Source organism: Telopea speciosissima, chromosome 1, assembly GCF_018873765.1.
Source record: "Telopea speciosissima isolate NSW1024214 ecotype Mountain lineage chromosome 1, Tspe_v1, whole genome shotgun sequence".
In the NCBI taxonomy this organism is placed as follows: domain Eukaryota; kingdom Viridiplantae; phylum Streptophyta; class Magnoliopsida; order Proteales; family Proteaceae; genus Telopea; species Telopea speciosissima.
The window spans coordinates 44,884,496-44,901,936 of NC_057916.1; the positions used below are offsets into that span (position 1 = coordinate 44,884,496).

The 17,441-nt window shown below is 44.0% G+C and overlaps 1 long non-coding RNA gene across 1 annotated transcript; it reads right to left on the reverse strand.

The window, feature by feature from the left end:
- Window positions 1–277: 277 nt before the first annotated feature.
- LOC122662968 lies at window positions 278–15,029 on the reverse strand. Its single transcript, XR_006333100.1, has 3 exons — window positions 14,905–15,029; window positions 13,275–13,279; window positions 278–288 (listed from the first exon to the last, which is right to left on the reverse strand). It is a non-coding gene; the product is annotated as an uncharacterized LOC122662968 (long non-coding RNA).
- Between the last annotated feature and the right edge of the window lie 2,412 nt (window positions 15,030–17,441).

Genomic DNA, 17,441 nt, shown 5'->3' on the forward strand with positions numbered 1-17,441 from the left:
AGAATGAAGGTTTGGAGGTCAACCTTTAATGATCCTACGAGTCTTGGAATTGGTTTTCGTTGAACCATAACCTCCAGTCTCTTTCAAATTTCGATCTTGGTCGTCGGCAGTAACACTACTACGAATACAATAATAACACCGATCCTATTATCGATATTGAAAATTCCCGTATAAAGATCTGAGTTCTATCTCCCTTGTTAGAACATAGTGTTCTCGAAACGATTTGAAGTGAGTAGTTCAGAAGCTAAGAGGAGTTTTTCTCTTCTTTTCTGCAAAAGAAACCCCAATCTAAGGAAGGGCTTCGTTTCATCTTTTTTAGTCGTAGCCCTTCGAAATCTCAGGGTCTGTTCATGCGGGGAATATCGCCTATGCTTGTGTAGCTTCAATATGATCTTAAATAGGTTAAAGGTGAAGCATCGAAGATTGTCCGACTGAAGAATTGTAGCACCGCCGCTCTTTGATTTGATAATCCAATCTTTGATTTGGCAGAATTTTCCCTCCAAAGTAAGTCAATCTTTGATTTTCATTTAATCAGTTAAATGCCATTCTCCATTTGATTCTGTGGCTAATCTGTCATGAAATATAGTTCATATTTTTTTTTCTTTCATTTTTCATTTTTATTTTTTATTTTTTTTTATTATTCCCTCAGTTTCCTACATTCTCTTTGGATAGTAGGATCAGTGTAATCTTTTATGGTGAGAGCTTGATGAACTTTCATGTATTGATCACGTATCTATTTGAGTTTCTTCGCCGAAACAAGAAGAACAGCTCTTCTCGGGTAAAACCGAGCCTCTCTTTCTCTCTTTGCCTGTCTTTTGTTTTCTGCAATTACCCATCCCTCTAACTCTCTCTACACCGATTGGTTTTCTGCAATTATCCATCTCTGTCGCTCGTTGTTTGGTTTCTACAATAATTCCCCCCCTCTCATCTCTCATGAGAAACTTGGTGTTTTTAAATCAGATCAATAAAGAATACGAATATGCATCATATAGCGGTTCCCTGTTTTGGTGTCTTGGACTAATCGTATTTTATTTATTTATTTATTTACCTAGAGTAGTTGACAACTCTTATTCTTTTTCAATGTCCTTGAATTCCCATCTCTCTATTCAATTCTTGCTCAAAATTAAGGTATACTTTAGTAAGGTTTTGTCAAACCCTGCCCCCTGACTGTCTGGAATCTGATTGAAGTGCAGGAACCCCTAGCCAAGCCACCAGGATCACTGTGGAGCATCACTCCACTCAATGAGATCAATGAAAATGCTCTGAACAGGTTTCCCTATATACTTGTTAGAAGATGGATAGCAGACCCCTGTACTTGCACAGCTCACAGATTGATGTATGATTTGGATCCCAGGTAATCTCTCTCCTCCCTAAAATGGTGGGACCCACCTCTAAAAAATCATGTAAAAACCCTTGGTGGTTATGTGGGGACAATACCCTGACCTAGGGTCAAACCCCTGTGCAATCCCCCTTTGATTTCAGTTGCTGGAATTCACTGGGTCATGCACTGGGCGATGTAGCAAGGCCCAGTGACATCGCCCAGTGGCTGTTTTTACATATATTTAATTATTATAATTGTGGGGACCACCCAACTTGACCATGGACACTCTCCAGTGATAGAGGGGACTCCGAGGGACCACCTCATACCCTTGGTTCAGTGTGAACCCCACCTGTGCACCCAGAACTGAACAAAATCAGTTTAAAAATGAGTTTTTAAAAGAGACCTAACCAAACAAACAGACCTCAGTAGGCCTTAAGTCTATAAATAGGAGGCCATTGGTTCATTTAGAACCCTTGGCTGTACCTAAATCCGAAAGAGAGAAGAGAGAGAAGAAGAGAGAGAAAGAAGAGGAAGGAGAAGGAGGAAGAAGGAAGGAAGAAGAAGGGCTGCTGCCAGCTCCTCCCCCAGCTCATCCGAGCTTCTTCCCAGCTCTGTTTCAAGTTTAAAATTCCCTGCATACCTGCTGTTCACCATTCATTCCCTTTTGCATCTGTGTTTTTCAACCCTGGGTAGCCCCAGAACTCGCTTAGGTTTGCCGGTCTTGGTCCGGATCAGCCATGCGGACCTTGTGCATGGTGAATCGTGATCTATGTTGAAAAATAAAAATCTGATATGCTGTTCCCTTGGCCGAATTCTGTTCATGCATGCATACACAGCCTTGACCCCCTTCCGGCTGCTGGATTGAAGCCCAGACTGCAAGCCAGGGCTGCTGAGACCCAACCCTAGGTGGGTACAGCCCTGAAACCCTGTCTGGCATATTGTTTCAGCCTTGTATGTGGCTGAAACACAAGATTTCAGATCTGCAAAACCCTGTGTACTATTCATCGGGGTATTCGACAGCCGATACGACTGCTGGAACCACGATGGTGAAATGGATTGGACCATAAGGTAGACCACCACTAGGGCTACTGGACCATCCCAACATGCGAGAGGATCCATTAGACCCTTGGCCCCGCAAAGCCCAGCCTTGGAAACTCAGCCCGCTTGCCGATTGCGGCATCGGCGATGCAAAGAGGCCCGAGACATCACCTGAAGGAATCTTTTGATACAAAAGGGCAAAATTGTAATTTCCTATGGGATTTGATCCCTGGACACTGTGGGATGTGGGAAATGACAAAAATGACCTTCCCCCACATCTGTCCATATGTGAAAATTGGTTGGAACCCTAAGTGGGCCCTGCAAATGACTGTGCACTGCTGTGTTTGGTTTTACTGCACTGTCCAGAGTTGGACAGCAGTATGTTGTAATGTAAAATGTATTATGGACTAAATCTGACTTAGAGGCAGGTGTGGGCACTGTAAATGACCAAATTGCCCCTGTACCCTAGGCTTTGGCCCATGCACCGGGACATGACCTAAGACCCAGTGTAAGGCCCGATGTTCCAAATGAGATCAACTAAACCCTGGGTCAACCCATTAAGTTAGGGAAACCCTAGGGCACCAGCGTAGGGCCAATAACTGAATAAAACACTATTTGATTCTTATGTTTAGGACTAGATCCTGTGCTCGAGGACAACAATCAGACAACAGTTGGAATTGAATCTGTGACTGAGTACCTAGAGCCAAGTACTGGTGAGTGAATAATACTATTGTATGTGCAAATGTAATTGTGATCTGATGCCGGCTATTAATAATTGAATCTTGTCTGTTATGCCATTTACATGCTTACAATCAAAGTTACTCAAATCACTGCATAATGACTATTGTTGGTCAACACTGTGAAATGAATATGATGATTGTGATTGTTAGAATAGATGCCGTACTCGGCTTGGAAATGAGGCTTGTGGTAGCCCGTACTATAAATGCGGTTGACACTGCTTGACTCGTACTATAGCATATAGACATGGGGTTAGAGTTTCATCACCCGTGCTACAAACCCTTGCCAGTAGGGGTTAAGGTGCTGGATGCCTGGGAGGCAATTATCAGGGAGTGACTAGGATCGAAACACCGAAAGGTGCAATTATCAGAACACCAGAAGGTGCATATATCAGAACACCAGAAGGTGCATAGATTCAGAACACCTATATGGTGCATGAGGGAAGAAACAGTTGCTTGCCAGGATAATCATCAGAGGGCTGGTCGGGCTGACCTAGGAAGGGATGCTGGAGTCGACTGGTTTTCTCCGACGACCCCATGAGTGTATCGCGGGAAGAGGTAACCAAGCCTACACTAGGGATACATGCATTGGGATTGTAGTAGCACAGACCTGACTTAGTTGTAATGATAGGTGGCTAATAATAAAACTGGACTTGCATATCATGTAGATCATGTGAATATGTGGATTGTGGCTGCATATGCATGCATGATGGATGTTATTTGCTCACGAGCTCGGTGGGGCTCACACTCTATTATATGTTGCTCTTTTCTTAGATGATCCTGCAGGTGGATGCCGCTATGGCATGGCGGGCTATTTTGAGGAGGAGAATTTTGGTGGTTATGACGATGTTGGTATGGACCCCGACGGAGGTCATACCGATTATGCATACTTTCTCGGTGGTCGTGGATGAAGACCTTTGAGGAGTACTTCTGATGTTTTGTGCTGGGAACTCCTTTTTGTTGTGTTAGGAGGTTTCCTGTTTTGACCGTGGACCGATTTTAGTTGTTTTTCTTTCTTTCTTCTTTTGGGGTTGGGTACCCTAACCCTGTATATAATCATGTATGTATTGCTGCGCCTATCAGCTTATGTTTTCTTTTGTTGTGGGTTGTGTGTGATGGGGAATGTAACAAACAAGTTTCTATATGTATATATTATCACCATTTCCCATATTGCTAAGCTCCTTTTATTTCTGATAAATTGTAGATGTCCTGCATTACTCTGATCTTACTTGTGGTTAAGGTGTGGATTTTGGTTCATGAATGTAAGCACTGCTTCTAGATCCGTGGGATTTGGCGGATTGCGGTCGTGCAATTCGAGTCACCTACCCAATCCTCCTAGGGGGTGGTTTGGGGTGTGACAGAGCTTGGTATCAAAGCGTGAGGCTCTTCTTACATTCATGATGTACAGACTAGGATTAACAAGATATAACTCATAAAACACGAAATAAGTAAAAGCTACAGGGGAAGTAGATACAATTAAACAAAGACATGGAATTTTCATTAAATTAATAAAACTTACATAAGATTGACTGCATAAACTGCAATTCAACAAGTGTATAATCTAAAAAAAAAAAAAACCTAGACTAAGTACATTATGTAAAGGATTAAAATACATAAATTACTCAAAAAAAAAAACAAGATGAGCATAATCATGTAGCCTCAAGTGTCTGGAAGATGCTAGGAGCTACTCTGTAGGAGGCAGGTCATCAGTAGGAGGCTGAGGCTGGCGTGAGTCAACACGGAAGTAGCGGTCTCAGAAGTCTAGTCTCTGCTCAACTGCACCTACTCTGCCGCCCAAAGAAGTGAAACCCTGATCAACTCTAGACCTCAGGTCAGACATCTGTGTGCCGAGGCTTTGAAGCTGTGTCATCACCTGAGCCCAATCTGGAGGCCCTGGAACCTGCGAACTGGTGGCACCGATCATCTCGTAAGCAGGTAAGTCCCTAAACTGTGTGTCAAAACCCTCGAGATCATTTGGACCTAACCCCTGCTCCTCTGTGTACATGCCCTGAGCGCCACCCCCGATGTCACCCTGCTCCTCTCCAATCTGATCCACATCCTATGCATCACCACCCTGTCCCTCATCCTGCTGCATATCCTCAGCCATCACCTGCTCCTCATCCACTACTGGATCTTCACCAGACACCTTCATCTTCAGAATAGAAGTCTTGTCTATAGGCCTGGATCGAACCCTGTTGATGTACTCACCCTCTAGTGGAACCCCAAAGTATCGGAAGACCAAGGTAAGAAACTTCCCGTAAGAAAGGTTACCATCGGTTGGATTCCGCGCATGGTAAAGCATCACCTGGAGTAATAAATATGGGAGGTTGATGATTGGACCCCCCTGACCAGCACTTAGTAAGCAGTAGGTGATGTATGCCCGCATCATAGAGATACTACCCTTGTTGCCGCCCTTTGGGTAGATGTTATAGGTCACACATCTACTAATTACCCTAACACTGGGCTTGTAGGCAGTCTCAGACTTGGGAGTGTCCCCTGAACCTATCAAAGCCCTGAACACAGTCCTCCTAGTCTTCAAAGAGAACATATTGGAAATGTCCATATGGGGTTGGTAATAAACCCTATCACCTATGTCAGGTAATCCCAGGATCTCCGCTAATAGGGTAGTGGTCAGCCTGATATCCACTCCCTTTACCTTACTTTCCACCCCGAACTCCTGGGCACTAGAAGGCCCTAGGTTACAGTAAAAGTACCTAACCAAGTTGGGATAACAAGGCCCGGTAGGAGATAACATCGATGCCCAACCTAGAGCATTAAACTTGGCAAAAAGGCCATATTGGTGGAAGTCCTCTACTCGCACCACCCGGCCATTCACTATTTTTATGGAAATGAAAATTTTCCACTCCTTAGCGTACTCATACCTAGAGAAGAGATGGTGGTCGAAATCAGGTTCCTCTGAAGATGAATCCTCTCTAGGAGATGGAGGAGGAATCTCTGAGTAGGAAGAATCCTCAGATTCAGCCCGTAGCCTCTTCTGGCCTACTGACTTCCTCGTAGTACGCTGACTCGTAGACATTTTCTACAAAACAAGAGAGAGAATACCAAGTTTAGGGCAAGTAAATCAGTAAAACCTAACCTAGGTAAAGAAGAAATGGAGAAAACAAGTAAAACATATAGAGAAAACCTAAAAAACTTACCTAGGCACGTTCGAAGTCGCAAATAGGCCAAGAAAATACTAAGACTTGGTGTGGAAGTGGTCCCCTTACCCTTCAAGAACCTTACCCTAAGGTTTGGAGAAGTTTGGAATGGAATAGGGAGCAAATGGGGCGCTCTTGGACTTAAAAAGCCTGAGCCCGATTCTCTGGGCGATGTGGCAACGCCCAGAGACATCGCCCAGTGATGGAATCTTGTTGGAATTTCAATATTTTGGCATGGGAACCTCATATTTGGGCAAAATAACCTCATGGGACATGGAAAGGAAGGAAAAAAAAATATAAAAAAATATATATTTATTAAATTAATTATTGTTATCAAATAAAAAAATATATATGAGACAAATTACAATAAGATGGAATCACAACTTGAGGACATAGGCTCAAAAAGTAAAATTTCATAATTAAGGACTAAGAAGGAGACCTATATGACTAGGTTTTAAATAGATGTGTACTATGAGAATAATTATATATAGTTTATGATATAAATATAGACTATGGTGTGTATTATAAGTATAAAATATACTTGTCTGTTGCAGTGTATGAACCCAATTGTAATGTTGTGATGCAAACTGAACATAGCTACATAGGTATGTTGTGTTACGTGCGTGGTACGTGTGGGAAGCATAGATCTTACCCTAACCAAGGTGTAGGATAGCTGAGAGCAGGATCTGATAGGTTGTCTAGTCAATCGAATCCCTAGACGTTAAGGTACCTCGAGCCAACCCAAGAATTTGTTATGTTGGTGTTATGGTTAATTAAATTTCCATAGTTAAGTACTTAATTCTTTAAATTAAGTATGCCCTCATGCCTAGAACCATTTTGTGTGACAGGACCTATTACCTCATTCGACCTGGAGACCCCAATACCATGCTTATTATTAGATATCTATGTAAGAGACTGAGGCGGATACGATTAGTATTACCCCGGGCTGAAAACTGACTGGACTTGTACTTAACCATTGCAGCCATTAGTGGACCCAAAGAGCAAGAGCATTTTCTGAGGTTAGCTAGAGAGGTAATAGCTAACATAGAATTTTTACGGGCATTGGAGTTCGAGATCGGGAAGAGGCTGGAGATGCTTGCCTGCTAGAACAGGTAATTAATTAAAAGTCTTTAATCAAAAGCGTGGAATTTTATATAGCACCATACATAGCATATTGACACATAAAAACATGTAAGCAAGAGGAAACACAAAGCATTTAATGAAACACATCACCTAATGAACCAAGATAATGAATCTAATAATCCACCTTACTGGTATGACTAATGTTACTCATTGGAACTGTGTACTGGATTTGACCCTGCTTAAGTTAGAAAACAACTATTTGCCCACATAGATGAAATTGGAATATTGAACACGCTCCTCCTTTCAGAGAAGCAACAATGGTCAACACTAGAAGTACTCATGGAGGTCGTAAGGGTAAACAACCTAGAATTGTACCGAAGGTTGAACTGCCCAACGGAACAGAGGTCCAAAACTCTGAGGCATCTGTTGCTTCATCAGAATCACCAGCAGCTGCACAAGCTACTACGGCAGCACCTCAGCCAAGTGTGGCAGCCGGCGATGTGACTGCGTTCATGACCACGATGATGCGAACCATGCAACAACAACAGGAGTTGCTTGGTCAAATGTCTACACAATTTACAACTATGATGCACGAACGCGCTGCACCACCTCCACCACCTAATCGACCTGTACTGTTTCCACCACCTGTGCCTCAGCACTTAGCGGAAAATTCTACCGCCAAGGTTATGGAAAGGTTCAAGAAACTCCAACCGCCTGCATTTTCTAAAATAACATCAGAGGCAATGCAGTCGGAGCGATGGATCAGTGCCCTAGAAAAGGCATTTGAAGTACTCGAGTGCACGGACGCGCAAAAGATTATTTGTGCGGGTTATCAGATGCAGAATGAGGCTGAAGCTTGGTGGAAGGCCACTAGACCTAATCTAGAAGTTGCACACACCCGAATCCCATATGGGAACAGTTTAAAGAAGTTTTCTTCAAGAACTACTTTCCCGAGAGTTTCAAGGATAGAAAGGAAGCTGAATTCATTGCATTGGTGTAAGGGAACAAGTCGGTATTAGATTACCAACAGCGGTTCAAAGATCTGTTCCACTTTGCTCTAGAGCACTTGAAAGGGGAAGTTAGTAAGGCCAAGAAATTTGAGAAGGGACTCAAAACTGAGATTGGATCAGTTTTGTCAATCATGGATATTCGGGATTATGCTCAAATGGTTGATAAGGCGAAGACAATGGAGGATAGATTTAAGGAAAAAGAGAAAGAAAAGACTGTAACGTCACCTGGTTTGAACAAAAGATCAAATAATTTCCAAACCTATGGTTGGCCAAATAAGGTTTACCGGGGAACAAGTTCAAGCCCCACTCCAACTCTGTATCGTAGGCCGAATGTAGGTCAAAATTCTTTTCGCCCTACATTTACTCGACCTGCTCAACCTACTACGAGTCAAACGACGACAACAGCTTCACCAAGCCAACCAGCAGCAAGTCAAGCGACCAAAGCCACGACACTTGGAGCTATACCTTTCAAATGCTATCTGTGCAATAAGGAAGGGCATATGGCCAAAGATTATAAAACGCGTGGATATGGAAACAATTCACTTAATCAACCCTACGCTAGGCCATTTCAACCGTGTGACAATCGGACGCAGGGAAAGGTGTACACTTTGACCAATGAAGAAGCTGAGGCGAACCCCGACATTATGACAAGTAAGTGGTCGAACAATATAAATTTTAGAGAAATTGGTTTATGGCATATAACTTAAATTACCTACAAACCCTAGGTACCCTGAATGTCTCAACCATACCCGCACGAGTATTATTTGACTCGGGCGCAACCCACTGTTTCGTCTCCTCAACCTTTACGAGTAAGATGGAAGATCAACCAAGAGACATTGAGCATGAGCTAGTAGTCAGCACACCAACAGGGAGTGTCGTGAGTTTGAAAGAAATTTATGACCCCTGTCAGATCGAAATCTGTGGGAAGAGACTAACCACATGATTGATAAAAATGGAAATAAATGATTTTGACGTGATACTAGGCATGGATTGGTTGTCTACCTATGGTGCAAACGTCATGTGTGCGGAGAAAAAGATAAAGTTTAAACTAGAAGATGGGTCGGAATTCACCTATCAAAGTGAACCGAGGAGGAAGTCTAAGCGAACAACATTATCCGCACTTCAGGTACAAAAGTTGCTCGATGATGGATGCCAAGGCTTCTTAGCCACTGTACTTGATACGGAGGCAAAGATAAGACCTTTGGAAGAACTCCATATAGTCAGAGAATTTCCTGTTGTATTTCCAGAAGATCTGACACAGTTGCCACCAGACCGCGATATAGAGTTTGCGATTGACCTGATCCCTGGTGCAGCCCCGGTATCCAAGGCACCATACCGAATGGTGTCACTTGTCTTGAAAGAATTGTAGATACAACTTCAAGATCTGCTGAAGAAGGGATTTATTCGACCTAGTGTGTCACCCTGGGGAGCACCTGTGCTATTCGTAAAGAAGAAAGATGGAAGTATGCGGTTGTGTATCGACTACCGCGAGTTGAATAAACTAACAATCAAGAATCGATACCCATTGCCGCGTATCGACAACCTTTTTGATCAGCTACAAGGAGCTTAATATAAGACAGAGGCGGAGGTTAGAACTAGTAAAAGATTATGACTGTGAGATCCAGTACCACCCTGGCAAGGCCAATGTTGTGGCGGACACATTAAGCAGAAAATCTCAGACTGTGTCTCTCGCATCTTTGGTCGTAAGTGAGCAATTAATAGAGGAAGCTCAAAAATTTGATCTGGAGCTCGTGATTGATGAAGCAGCTGTACAGCTAGCAGCACTAGATCTGCAACCGTCGATACGAGAAGAAATAATTACGAAGCAACCATTGGATCCCAACCTGGTCAAAATAATTTGGGAAATTCAACAAGGTGTCCACAAAGACCCAGATTTTATATTGGCCCAAGATGGAGCATTGAAGTTTCGTGATAGATTGTGCATGCCTGAGGATTTTGATATTCAAGACCGGATTCTTAAAGAGGCGCACAGCTCACCCTATACCATCCACCCTGGAAGCACAAAGATGTACAAGGACTTAAAGAAATATTATTGGTGGATTGGAATGAAGCAGACCATAGCAATCTACGTGTCCAAGTGCCTTACCTATCAACAAATAAAGGTAGAAAGACACCGACCATATGGACTTTTGCAACCACTTCCCATACCAGAGTGGAAGTGGGAAAGAATCACTATGGATTTCGTAACAAACCTGCCCAACACCAGGAAGGGCATGAATGCAATTTGGGTGATCATAGATGGACTGACAAAAGTAGCTCACTTCATACCAATAAAAATAAGTTATCCAATGGAAAAGCTTGCCCAGATATACATTGACAACATAGTTCGCTTACATGGCGTGCCTGTCAGTATTGTGTCTAACAGAGATCCTTGATTTACTTCAAGGTTTTGGAGAAGTCTACAAAAGGCATTGGGATCTCAGTTAAATCTCAGTACGATTTTTCATCCGCAGACGGACGGATAGTCAGAGAGAACCATTCAGACTCTGGAAGACATGCTTCGAGCCTGTATTTTGGAAATGAATGATAGTTGGGATGCTCACATACCACTGGTGGAATTTGCATACAACAACAGCTATGACTCCACCATTGGCATGGCACTGTTCGAAGCACTCTATGGCAGGAAGTGTCGAACTTCGCTTTATTGGGATGAAGTTGGTGAGCGAAAGTATCTCGGACCTGAGATGATACAAGCAACCTGTGACAAAGTAGATGTCATAAGAGAGAAGATCAAGGCAGCCCAGTCGAGACAAAAGAGTTATGCTGATAATCGACGGAAGGATATCGAGTTTGAGATTGGAGAAAAAGTATTTCTTCGAGTATCCCCAACTAAAGGACTGCTACGCTTAAATAAAAAGGCAAGTTGAGCCCAAGATTTATTGGTCCATATGAAATACTCAATAGAGTGGGACCCGTAGCATACTGGCTAGCTCTACCACCATCTTTGTCAAGTGTCCACAACGTTCTTCATGTGTCAATGCTACGAAAGTACATAAACAATCCGACGAATGTATTATCAGCTGAACCCGAACAGTTGGACGTGGATATGACTTATGAGGAACATCCCACGGAGATATTGGACAGAAAAGAGCATAACCTCCGAAACTGCACTGTCGCTTTCGTGAAAGTTCGATGGGGAAATAACCCAGTAAAAGAAGCTTCGTGGGAGCGTGAGGAAGAAATGAAGCAGAAGTATCCTCAACTCTTTGGATTACTGGGTAAGCAAATTTCGAGGACGAAATTGTTGTAAGGAGGGGAGAAATGTCAAACCCTGCCCCCTAACTGTTTGGAATCTGACTGAAGTGCAGGAACCCCTGGCCAGGCCACCAGGATCACTGTGGAGCATCACTCCAGTCAATGAGATCAATGAAAATGCTCTGAATAAGTTTCCCTATATACCTGTTAGAAGATGGATAGCAGACCCCTGCACTTGCATAGCTCACAGACTAATGTATGATTTGGATCCCAGGTAATCTCTCTCCTCCCTAAAATGGTGAGACCCACCTCTGAAAAATCATGTAAAAACCTATTGTGGGCATGTGGGGACAATACCCTGACCTAGGGTCAAACCCCTGTGCAATCCCCCTTTGATTTCAGTTGCTGGAATTCACTGGGTCATGCAATGGGCGAAGCAGCAAGGCCCAGTGACATCGCCCAGTGATTGTTTTTGCATATATTTAATTATTATAATTATGGGGACCACCCAACTTGACCATGGACACTCTCTAGTGATAGAGGGGACTCTGAGGGACCAACTCATACCCTTGGTTCAGTGTGGACCCCACCTGTGTACCCAGAACTGAACAGAATCAGTTTAAAAATGAGTTTTTAAAAGAGACCTAACCAAACAAACAGACCTCAGTAGGCCTTAAGTCTATAAATAGGAGGTCATTTGGTTCATTTAGAACCCTTGGCTGTACCTGAATCCAAAAGAGAGAAGAGAGGGAAGAAGAGAGAGAAAGAAGAGGAAGGAGAAGGAGGAAGAAGGAAGGAAGAAGAAGGGCTGCTGTCAGCTCCTCCCCTAGCTCATCCAAGCTTCTTCTCAGCTCTGTTTCAGGTATAAAATTCCCTGCATACCTGCTGTTCACCATTCTTTCCCTTTTGCATAAAATGTTTTTCAACCCTGGGCAGCCCAGAACAGCTTAGGTTTGCCCAGTCTTGGTCCAGATCAACCATGCAGACCTTATGCATGGTGAATCTGTGATCTATGTTGAAAAATAAAAATCTGATATGCTGTTCCCTTGGCCGAAATCTGTTCATGCATGCATGCACAACCTTGACCCCCTTCTGGCTGCTGGATTGAAGCCCAGACTGCAAGCCAGGGCTGCTGAGACCTAACCCTAGGTGGGTACAGCCCTGAAACCCTGTTTGGCATATTGTTTCAGCCTTGCATGTGGCTGAAACACAAGATTTCAGATCTGCAAAACCTTGTGCACTATTCATCAAGGTATTCTGGACAGCCAGATATAGCCTGCCTAGATCCCTGATGGTGAAATGGATTGGACCATCAGGTAGACCACCACTAGGGCTACTGGACCATCCCAACATGTAGAGGATCCATTAGACCCTTGGCCCTGCAGAGCCTAGCCTTGGAAACTCAGCCCTGCTGTCGATTGCAGGCATTGGGCGATGCACTAGGTGATGCAGCAAGGCTCAGAGACATCGCCCAGTGAAGGAATCTTTTGATACAAAAGGGAAAAATTGTAATTTCCTGTGGGATTTGATCCCTGGACACTATGGGATGTGGGAAATGACAAAAATGACCTTCCCCCACATCTGTCCATATGTGAAAATTGGTTGGAACCCTAAGTGGGCCCCGCAGATGACTGTGCACTGCTGTGTTTGGTTTTACTGCACTGTCCAGGGTTGGACAGCAATATGTTGTAATGTAAAATGTATTATGGACTAAATCTGACTTAGAGGCAGGTGTGGGCACTATAAATGACCAAATTGCCCCTGTGCCCTAGGCTTTGGCCCATGCACCGGGACAAGACCTAAGACCCAGTGTAAGGCCCGATGTTCCTAATGAGATCAACTAAACCCTGGGTCAACTCAATAAGTTAGGGAAACCCTAGGGCACCAGTGTAGGGACAATAACTGAATAAAATACTGTTTGATTCTTATGTTTAGGACTTGATCCTGTGCTCGAGGAAAAAAATCAGACAACAGTTGGAATTGAATCTGTGACTGAGTACCTAGAGCCAAGTACTAGTGAGTGAATAATACTATCGTATGTGCAAATGTAATTGTGATCTGATGCCGGTTATTAATAATTGAATCTTGTTTGTTATGCCATTTACATGCTTACAATCAAAGTTACTCAAATCACTACATAATGACTGTTGCTGATCAACACTGTGAAATGAATATGATGATTGTGATTGTTAGAATAGATGCCATACTCGGCTTGGAAATGAGGCCTGCGGTAGCCCGTACTATGAATGCGGTTGACACTGCTTGACTCATACTATAGCATATAGACATGGGGTTAGAGTTTCATCACCCATGCTACAAACCCTTGCCAGTAGGGGTTAAGGTGCTGGATGCCTGGGAGGTAATTATCAGAACACCGGAAGGTGCATAGATTAGAACACCGGAAGGTGCATGAGGGAAGAAACGGTTGCTTGCCAGGATAATCATCAGAGGGCTGGTCGGGCTGACCTTGGAAGGGATGCTAGAGCCGACTGATTTTCTCCGACAACCCATGAGTGTATCGCGGGAAGAGGTAACCAAGCACACACTAGGGATACATGCATTGAGATTGTAGTAGCACAGACCTGACTTAGTTGTAATGATAGGTGGCTAATAATAAAACTGAACTTGCATATCATGTAGATCATATGAATCTGTGGATTGTGGTTGCATATGCATGCATGATGGATGTTATTTTCCCACGAGCTCGGTGGGGCTCACACTCTGTTATATGTTGCTCTTTTCTTAGATGATCCTGCAGGTGGATGCCGCTGTGGCATGGCGGGCTATTTCGAGGAGGAGAGTTTTGGTGGTTATGACGATGCTGGTATGGACCCCGACGGAGGTCATATCGATTTTGCGTACTTTCTCAGTGGTTGTGAATGAAGACCTTTGAGAAGTACTTCTGATGTTTTGTGCTGGGAACTCCTTTTTGTTGTGTTAGGAGGTTTCCTGTTTTGACCGTGGACCGGTTTTAGTTATTTTTCTTTCTTTCTTCTTTTGGGGTTGGGTGCCCTTACCCTGTATATAATCATGTATGTATTATTGCGCCTATCAGCTTATGTTTTCTTTTGTTATGGGTTGTGTGTTCTGGGGAATGTAACAAACAAGTTTCTATATGTATATATTATCACCATTTCCCGTATTGCTATGCTTCCGTTTATTTCTGATAAATTGTAGATGTCCTGCATTGCTCTGATCTTACTTGTGGTTAAGGTGTGGATTTTGGTTCATGAATGTAAGCACTACTTCTAGATCCGTGGGATTTGGCGGATTACGATCGTGCAATTTAGGTCACCTACTCAATCCTCCTAGGGGGTGGTTTGGAGTGTGACAGGTTTCACCATCTCTGACCCATAGTCCATTGTCCCTTCCCTTCGATTTAGTTCTTCAAACGAATCAAACCCTATAACTCAAGTCTCTTTTTAGTCGGTCCCATTCACTGCAAATGTGACTGAAGTAATACTATGCTATTTTGGTCAACAAGGATTGAAGAAGAGCCATAGGTAATGACAACCAGTGCGGTGGTGAAGAACTTGGACAGTGGTAGAAACGACGCCAAAAATTTGAAGCAAAAGTAGATTTCAGGTGTTTTTCCTTCTTGCCATTATATTGTTTTTTTTTTTCAAATATATTAAACTCTCACCTTGCTATTTAAAAAATCATCCCCCTATCATGTTGGGGTATTTTCAATTTGGATTCTTCAGCACACCCTAAATTCTTGCCCTTTTTGTTCATCATCTATATTATTTACTTCATCGATTTGGTTAGACTTTAAAACTTTATCTGGTCATGAGAAGATGTACAATATGAGTTTTTGTGCTCTCATGTTTATGTGTTCTCAGGTTTGATTATTTGAGGGATTTTGGTTACAATTCTAGCCCAAAACTTGGTTTGCATGCATTATCTTTATATTTTAATGATCAAGTATGGCAGACACTCGGCCTTTTGGCTAATTACGAAGAACATGTAGAAGTTTTACCTATCTTCCCGGCTGGGTAATGGGATTGATTATTCACCCTTACCGTTTGAGTAAATCCTTAATCGATCCTTACAGGGCAAGGGTAAGCATTAAGCGTCCCTCAGATCATTTAAAGGGTAATTCCATTATACCCATTCTCCCCCCCCCCCCTAGGAAATCATGACAGTAGTGTCCAATGGATGCTAGCGTGATTTCCAATTTTTTTGCTAAGACATGATTGAGCACCAAATCTGTAATTGTAGAGTTAAATTTGGCCTATCCTAATAAAATCCACAAATTTCTTTCTTTTTCATATTTGACTAATTTTTTGTTTAGATGAAAATTTTGACAGTAGGATGAAAGGCTACTAGAAAAGGTTGAAATCATTGAGGATAGCATTAGTGAAATACCAGAATAAATTCTTAATTCAATTTTATCATTTTTGACTGAAAGAGGCCACAACTGCTAGGATCCTTTCTAAAAGATGGAAAAAACCGTGTATCATCTTTCATACTGATACATCCAAGATTCACCGAACTAGTCAGTGGCTGCCACGTGTCATAAAGCGAACCGCTCCAGAACCAAGGAGAACCAACCGGGGGTCCCACCCGGGTGTGGCCAAGCATCCAGGCGCAGCCTCACCTAGGCGCGGCCTACACCCAGGCGCGGCCTCACCCAGGCGCGGCCACACCCAGGCGCGGCCTCACCTAGGCGCGGCCTGCACCCAGGCGTAGCCTCACCTAGGCGCGACCACACCCAGGCACGGCCTACACCCAGGCGCGGCCTGCACCAGGCGCGGCCCCACCCAGGCGCGACCACACCCAGACGAGGCCTACACCCAGGTGCGGACCCTCACCCAGGCGCGGCATCGTGGACACAAATATGATGTACATGGATACCGAGGCCGCTCGTCTGTGACCCAATCGTGTCACTACAGACTTATGCCACCACCAGGACTCTAGACCACCGCTTAGAAGTCCAATGACGTTATCACCACATGCGAGTATCTATCCGCCAAGGATCTTGATACCACCAGGACACTCCCTCCCACTGGGAGATGACCAATCAGGATAGAGCCCTATTACCCAGGGCCTCTATCCACTCAATGGCACACTCGCCATCAAACTGGGACTCTCCACACCGCCATACACTACTATAAAAGGCAAGGTACACAACCCCATCAAAGGACATCTAAACTTATATTGAATAATCACTATTCATCTATTTGCTCAGGAGATCTAACTTTGGCATCGGAGAGCCCTAGGCTGGAACCACACCGATTCTCTCTGTTGACCCCTTGGTCCACTTGCAGGTGACGGCACTCGAAGGACCGCTCGATGATTTCTTGATGCAACAGATTGGCACCATCTGTGGGAACGACGCTACCCATTACATCTACTAGCTCGCTTCTATATACATTCAATGGCACGAAGGAAGACTACCACCACCAACAACATGGCGAGGGATGGATCACCATCCCCAGAGTGCTCTCGCCGCAGAGCCAATGACCAGGACCATGTCCCTCTGGAGGGAGAGATCCCCCTTAATGACCAGTTTGTGGTCGATGAGCCCAACAATGACGAGGCAGACGATGTGGTGGTGGAGGTGATACGTGACCCCAATGCACCAGCCACTGTGGGTCAGATCAACGACCTACAGTGACAGATCCTCGATGAACAACGACTCTTTCGAGAATACTTGACACAGCGTGCGACATCTCACCATCGAAGGACGTCGCCATCAGCAAGGGTGGAGTCCGTACCTCGACAAGAGCCGAATCCTAGGAGATCATCTCCCAGGGGCGGGGGATCAGAGAGACTTACGCAACGGGCAACCCCCACTCCGCAGCGGGGGGACCCTTCCCAGGGTCCCAGGAGAACAAGAGACCTCTCACCACGGTCAGAGAGTGGGAGGACACCA